General features: G+C 35.5%; 1 protein-coding gene across 23 annotated transcripts in view; it reads left to right on the top strand.

Annotated features, from left to right (window-relative positions):
- The window catches only part of TBC1D5 (TBC1 domain family member 5), a 584,642-nt gene that overhangs the window by 198,746 nt on the left and 377,798 nt on the right, over positions 1-8,098 (top strand). For 19 of the 23 annotated variants that reach the window (XM_053598460.1, XM_053598458.1, XM_053598446.1 and 16 more), the window contains one exon: positions 4,222-4,282. The exons of the other annotated variants lie outside the window; for them this stretch is intronic. The gene's annotated coding sequence lies outside the window, so the exon portion shown is untranslated. The remainder of the gene's footprint in view (positions 1-4,221; positions 4,283-8,098) is intronic. 23 annotated transcript variants of the gene reach the window in all.

Genomic DNA, 8,098 nt, shown 5'->3' with positions numbered 1-8,098 from the left:
TCCTTACTATGGTTATATTTAAATGTATTTTTTCCCCACAACAATAGCTATGACAAGTCTGGAACATTCTTATGAAAGGCACCTTTTCAAGACAAATGTTGATTTGCAAATAATAGATAATATAATATTTTATTAGCGTTTGTCTTAATTTATCTGCTAGGTAGAAGGTGCACAATGGGCTTTTTTTTTCCTTTTCTGTATTTTTTCTTTTATGATACAAAACTACTTTGAAATAAAAGCATTGTGGGATAGTTGCTAAATCACTTTGTAAGTGTTTTCAGAGAGAAGTGGTTGCCATCAAGCATACTTGTTTTCTATAGCTTTGAAATTCTCACGATCTAGGTTAAAATATGTCATATATACAATTTTATAGCTAGAAGTTTTAAATCTTAGACAAGGTTGTTTTTTTCAACTATTTTTGGTTTTACAAAATTTAAAGGAAGCAAAAAAAAAAAATTGACAAGATTACAAACTTGTCAGCCACATTCCTCACATCTTGTTCTTCTGAGCAGAGTGAGGGAGCAGAATTGAGGTTTCATAGATGTCTCATTGTGCGAACTGCAGTAAACAGCTATAGAATTATATCATGAAACCAGCTATTCTCACGTGCAATGTGATCACATTGTTACTATGGTAACATTTCCATTTGTGAATTTTTGTGTAGTTAAAATTTATAGTCACCACATCATACTACCATTGGCTTTTGATTTTTCATTTAAATAAATCACTGTGCTACCTGCATACTTTTTTAAATGGCACCAGACATAGCATTTAACTATCATCCATTCATGGTAGACTAGGGAATCAGAAATAGGTAACTGAAAAAATGAGAACATTTTGCTAAATTACATCTTAAGACTGTACTAATGTGGCTGGTAAAATTTTGAACATTTCTTAAGAGGAGTAAAGGCATTGTCAGTTTTTCTCTGAAATGCTTTAGATTTTGTAAGTATATGATCATGAAATTTGCTAGGTATGGTAGCCTTAGGAGGTATAGAGGGCTTTAATTTGTCTACTAAATGGATGCTAAATAACCAAAACAGAAGCAGTGACCTTTTGAGATTGAGAAGATTTATTTCAAAAACAGTTCCTTATCATTTTAACCTTATTAACTACTTAGAATTTGTTGTTTTCAAGTATTTAAAAGTTATCCTGCTTATTTCGTTCAATTCAGATTATAAAATCAGACTGTTAATATTTTAGGTTAACTTGGATTAAAATAGCCTGGAATGTTCCCTTGTATCAATTTCTGTATTCTAGCAAAGATTCCTACTGTTTTTGTTTTGTTTTGCTTCCTACAGCCCCCTGCTGCTGTTGATTACACCTAGATATGCTACTGATTGGAACTGTTAAAAGGCAAAGATAGTGTGGCTGGTTGCTGAATCATTTAATTGTAGGACTAATAAGAGATGTTCTCACTGGGACCCAACCAAAATAGTTACACTTAAATATTATGTATAAAGTAGCCAAGAAATGTTTTTTTGCACTTTAATAATATTTAAAGGTGTGAAATTTATTTACTTATAATTGAGGAATATCAGCAGTCTGTTTGGATTTCTAAACCATAACTAAACCCTGTTGAGAAAAAAAAGAGAAGGAGAAGAAATCCTAGAGAAAATTTAGTAATAACTATTATTGGTCCCTAGCAATTTTGTGCTTTTTAAAAAATAAATTTACAACAAATGGCTGTATATGAACTTTATATATAAATACATAAAAATTCAGTAGTTGAGAGATTTGATAATAAGATGGTAAGGGATTCAAAGTTTAATTTGTAATTGAGACCATGTTTGTAAGCCTAATGTACAATATAAAATGAAGTTATGTAAAATATAAACTCCCCATCACTAGCTTACTTACAATTTTTGGAATCTTTAGATAGACTTTTCATGATAGGATTTCTGTGATAAGCATAGGTATTTTCTGAGGCACCCGCAAATCAAGAACTATCAATTTGTACCCCCCTACTTTAAGATTAGAGATAATATCTTTCTGTGCTGGACTTAGGGATTATTTAAAGGGTGATGGTTATGCTCATGTATGTTTAATGATAATTTATGAGATTGCTTTTTCTCTTTTTATTAAAGAATTATTTAATTCTTATTTAATTAAATAATTGCTAATTCTTTTAAGGGAAATTCAATTTGCAAGGTGCAAACATGTCAGTGGTTTAAGTAATTTGTTTGAAGTTATATACATCTATACCTTAAATTCGGTAAAAGCTTATGCTTTTGAAAAGGTATTTATTGGCACATTTTGCTCAGTGAAATTACATAAACAGTGCTGCCAGCAGTGTGCATGATAGTTTGGAAAAAGAAATATCAATTAGAAGGTTTGTGCTAAGTCCTAGGCAGCAAATAATGATTAACGCATTTAGGATAGTAGCAAAAGAAATAAAGGAGAGTTCAGTGTCGGTTCCTCTTACTTTTGTTGGTGACTCATTGAAGCAGGTGTCAGTAAACATCAAAAAATGCCAAGCGTTATTTATGAATAATGAATATTCATGCTTTCTTAAGTAATAAGCCATTGGACTGGACGTTCTTGAAGGGAAATATGACTCAGAAGTTGTCTCAAGACTTGATGCAGTATGTTGCTTTGAATCTTTAAAGTGAAAAAAAAAAAAAAAAAAAAAAAAGTAAGTAAGTGAGAAAACTCCTTCCTGTACTGGTTTGCTAAGACTGCTTTAACACAGTACCAACTGGGTGGCATACGCAACAAACATTTACCATCTCACAATTTTGGAGGCTAGAATTCTGAGATCAAGATGTCAGCAGGATTGATTCCTTTTAGTCCACAAAGGAGAATCTCTTCCAGGTTTCTTCCCTTGGCTTGTAGGTGGCTGTCTTCTCCCTGTGTGTTCCCATTGTCTTCCCTGAGTACATATCCAACTATCCCCATTTTATAGGTACACATGTCATGTTGGATTAGGTCTCACTATGAAGACATGATTTTTACTTGATTACCTCTGCAAAGGTCCTGTCTCCAATAAGATAGCACTTTGAGGTTTTAGGGTTTAGGACTTCAACATATGAGTTGTGCAAGGACCTAACACAACCCCTAAGAGATCTGTTTGAAGTTGGTGTGATCTAAATATCAAGAGCTGATGGCATATGTAACAAATCAAAAAGTAAAGATAGTCATCCCATAGTTGATTAATGTTAGTATAGGGACCCACAGCTATTTGTCCTTTTGTAGTTAATGCTATGAAATATAACTTTCACCTCAGCTTATTTTACTGTCTTTCAACTTATATCAGCAGTGTGATAGCAAATCATTACTCTGGTTTCCATACTGTAGCAGAAATAGGAGATAGGAGGCTAAATTTGAAAAGTGCAGTGGAACTAAATGCCATTATTTCACTATGTTTGGAATAAAATCATCTTCTACCCCTACCATCCAGACTTCTTAAAAGTTTTAAGAAAACAAGCTTTCTTGTCTAGATAGTTGTCGCAGCCCTTACTGGCTCCTATGGCCCTGGACTCGATCACCGCAGAAAGGAACCAGACCTGACTTGGATTAGAAGTACAAGCTTGTAGGAGGCGGGCTAACTTTATTTGCAGGCTAGCCCTGAGCAACCTCCGCAGTAGCCTTTTATTGAGATAGCACAAGACAGGTGAGGGGAGTATTAGACAATGACTGCCTGCCTAAGGATTGCCATGGGCTTGGGCTCTTTCTCCGCAAGGAGCACCTGCGGATGAATCACCCGAGGGTCCGTTTCCCAGCTGCAAATGATCTTGCTCAGAGGTCCTCTGGCTCTTGGCGTCCTCTGCAGATAGTATTGATAATAACGATTTTACATTTATAATACTATAGCAGGTAGGTTTTATGTGCAATTTTGTAGTCATTTATCTAGAACAGTTTTTCTCAAAGTATGGTCCCTAGTCCAGCAGTTCAGCATCACCTAGGGAATTTTAAGAAAAACAATTTTTAAGCCCCTTTCAAGATCCATTGAATCAGAGATTCTTGGGTTAGAATTCAGGAATCTGTTTTAGGAAGAATTTCAGGTGATTTTCACATACACCAATGTTTAATAACCACAACTCTAAATATATCCAATTTTATTGTTTTAACTAATTTAAAAAATGGAGAATTATATTTTTCCTAATATTCTTTTGATTAAAATATTTGTTTCTAAGACTTGATTAGGATTACCACCCTAAATCATTACAATGTATTTATAAGAAATCATTAATCTCTGTTATTTATTGTGTGTCTTTCTAGTAATACCCCATTTCCCTGAAAATAAGACATCCTCCGAAAATAAGACCTACTTACAGGAAAGGTAAGACATCCCCTGAAAATAAGACCTAGCGCATCTTTGGGAGCACACCTGAAAATAAGACACTGTCTTATTTTTGGGGAAACAGGGTAGTTTATGTATGTAAAGAAAGGCAAATACAGGGTGGTGCCTATGGCTCAAGGGAATAGGGCACTGGCCCCATTTACCGGAGGTGGCGGGTTCCAGCTCAGCCCCTGCCAAAAACTGCAAAAAAGAAAAGAAAAGGCAAATTCAACTACATACATTTTCTTTTTTCTTCTCTTCTTTTCCCCATCTACAAATAGTAATATTTGAAGAACTATGCTATTTTCACTTATTTTTATAACCTGTCTTTCTGTATCACTAAATCATTTTCTTATCTTTTTTCTTTTTTTTAATAACTATCAGTAATTCTACTGTACGTATGTACAATAATTTACAAGTTCTCTGTTGATGGAAATTAGGTTAAAAAATTATGAGGAATAGTCCAATATGCATACACAATTTCACATGTACAAGTATATTGACAGTGAAAATTTCTGAGAATGTAATTTTAAGGTAAAAAAATACATATATATGAGCCTTGATATAAAGATTCTTTTTTTTTTTTTTTTTTGTAGAGACAGAGTCTCACTTTATGCCCCTTGGTAGAGTGCCGTGGCATCACACAGCTCACAGCAACCTCCAACTCCTGGGCTTAAGCGATTCTCTTGCCTCAGCCTCCCAAGTAGCTGGGACTACAGGTGCCCGCCACAGCACCCGGCTATTTTTTTGTTGCAGTTTGGCCGGGGCTGGGTTTGAACCCGCCACCCTCGGCATATGGGGCCGGCGCCCTACTCACTGAGCCACAGGCGCCTCCCGATATAAAGATTCTTAACAAAATTCTAGAAAACCAAATGTAGTTGTGTATTAACAGGATTGTAGACCATGACTAAGTGGAATTTATTTATGGAATACAAGGGTGGTTCATATATGAAAATTAATATAGTGTACCACATTAACAGAATGAGGGAAAAACCATATGATCATCTTAATAGATTCAGAAAAAGCATTTGAGAAAATTCAGCAACTTTTTATGATAAAAATTCTCAACAAACTAGGAATAGGAGAAAACTGCTTCAAAGTGATGAATTTCATTTAGTTAGTGGTTCTCCTTATCCGTGGTTTTGTGTTCAGCAGTCTTAGTGACCCTTTGTTAACTCCATATGAAAATTTTATGTGTAATAAGATATTTTGAGAGCATGAAAGGCCGTATTTACATAATTTTTATTATAGCATATTGATATAATTGTTCTATTTTATTATTTATTGCTATCAATCTCTTTCTGTGCCTGATTTATAAATTAAACTTTATCATAGGTATATATGTGTGTGAGTGTGTGTATATATATATACATGGAAAAACATAATACATATAGAGTTCAGCACTATCTGTGATTTCAGGCATCCATTGGGAGTCTTGGAATGTATTCCATGTGGATGAGGGGGGACTACTGTAGATGAAATTTTGTAACAGACATCATATTTCATGGTGAAAGACTGATAGCTTTTTCTGTAAGACCAGGAGCATTGCAAAGATGTTAACTTTTGTCACTTCTATTCAAGATAGTACTGGATATTCTAGCCATAGTAATTAGGTATGAAAAGAAATAAAAGGCATCCAATTGGAAAGCAAGAAGTAAAATTATCTGTGTAGATGATATATGATTGTATATGTAGATAACCATAAAGACCCCTCAACTGTTAGACCTCATAAATGAATTCCACAAGTCATCAGAATACACTATCTGTACACAAAAAGCAGATATATTTTAATCTATTCACTAACAATGAATAGTTTGAAAAGGAAAGTACCAAAATAATTCCATTTATTTTACCATAGCATCTAAAATATTAAAACAGTTAGAAATTAGTGAGGGGGTGGTGGTGAAAGAATTGTACAATGAAAACTAAAAACATTGCTGAAAGAAATGAAAAATGACGTATGTAAATTAAACACATCCCTTGTTCATGGATAGAGTGATTTAACATTGTTAAGATGTTAATACTGCCCAAAGACATCTCCAGGTTCAATGTAATCCCTGCCAAAGTGCCAATGCCATTTTTTGCAGAAATAGAAAAGCCTATTCTAAAATTCATATGGAATCTCAAGGAAATCTGAATAGCAATACAATCTTGAAAATGAAGAAAAAAGCTAGAGGACTCCTCACATTTTGTGATTTCAAAACTTACTAGAAAGCTACAGTAATTAAAACAGTATTGTACTAGCATAAGAACAGACATATAAATCAATGGAATACAATAGAAAGTCCAGCAATAAACTCTGACATATATGGTCAAATGGTTTTTGACAAAGGTGCCAGGATTACTCAATGGGGATAGGACAGTCTTGTCAACAAATGGTACAGGAAAACTGGATCTCCACATGAAAAATAATGAAGTGAACTCATATTTAATACTATATTCAAAATTAACTCAAAATGGTGAAAGATCTAAAAGTAAGACCTGTAAGTGGGAGAAAACACAGGGCAAAACCTGTCGGTGTCGCAGGGCCGCTGACCAGCAGGGACGAGGACACCAACGGAAGGATCAAGGGCACTTTATTGTAGAAATGATACAGCTCGGAAAAAAGCAAGCTCTCCTCTTCCTTCCTCTTCTTTCTCCTGAAATGGAATCTGTACTGCCAGGGTTTGAGGCAGGAAGGTTCACACGGGATTCGGACAGACCCGTGGGACGCCCTGCAGGCAGCTTGTGGAGGACAGGTGAGCAAGCACCGCCGCGTCCCCCTGGGTGGAAAGCCTTAAGTAGTGGCCAGAACAACAGTGGCTCTGAATCACGCCTAATGACCATTACTTAAGAAAGCACGGACACCTGCCTGACTAATCATCCTTACTCAAAATAATCTGGCTCCTCCTGGCCCTCAGGCAAGAAAGCCTAATTGTCTCATCTTCCCTACAGAGTCTAAAACCCTCCTGGAGGGACGCCTCTGTACTGAGTCTCACCGGCTGAGGAGGGGGCCCCCGGGCTTAGGGAAGGGGCTCCGTTATAGGTTGCCTAATGTAGTACAAGCAGTTAGCGCGTCATCTGTTTCTGGGGAGCAGCTATCTCTACAGGTTAGGTTTTTCCCATCCCTCCGCCATTTTAGGCCAGCAGCCGTCGTCGTCTTACAGGTCTCTCCACAAAACCTTCATGGCAGTGATTTATTTTGTGGTGATTGCATGGCTATGATACCAAAGGCATAGGCAACAAAAACAAAAAAGATAAATTTTTCTGAATAAAAATTAAAGTATTTTTTGTATCAAAAGACACCATCAATAGTAAAAGATTTACTATTTATCAATAGTAAAAAGATAATCCACAGAATGGAGAAAATATTTCCAAATCATATATCTGACAAAGGATTATGTAGAGGACTCCTAAAACTCACCAGTGAAAAAATGAACAGCCTGAATTGAAAATGGGCAAAGGACTTGAATAGACATTTCTCCAAAGGAAAATACAAATAGCAATATGTATGTGAAAAGGTGCTTATCATCATGAGTCATTAGAGAGATGGAAATTAAAGCTATAGTTAGATGCCATCACAGAATCACTATCAAAATCAAGCAATAACAAGTGCTGGTAAGGAAAAATTGGAACTCTTGTACAATGTTTGTGGAATGTAAAATGGTACAGCCATAATGGAAAGTGAATGGGAAGTTATTTTTTCAGTGGGCACAAAGTTTGTTTTATACAATGATCAGAGTTATGGAGATGGATGGTACTGCTGTTGTTTGCACAATATTATGAATGTATGTAATAACAATGAACTGTAGTCTGGGTTCAGTGGCTCATGCCTGT

This window comes from Nycticebus coucang, chromosome 8, assembly GCF_027406575.1.
Source record: "Nycticebus coucang isolate mNycCou1 chromosome 8, mNycCou1.pri, whole genome shotgun sequence".
Taxonomy (NCBI): Eukaryota; Metazoa; Chordata; class Mammalia; order Primates; family Lorisidae; genus Nycticebus; species Nycticebus coucang.
This window is presented reverse-complemented; position numbering and strand designations above follow the sequence as displayed.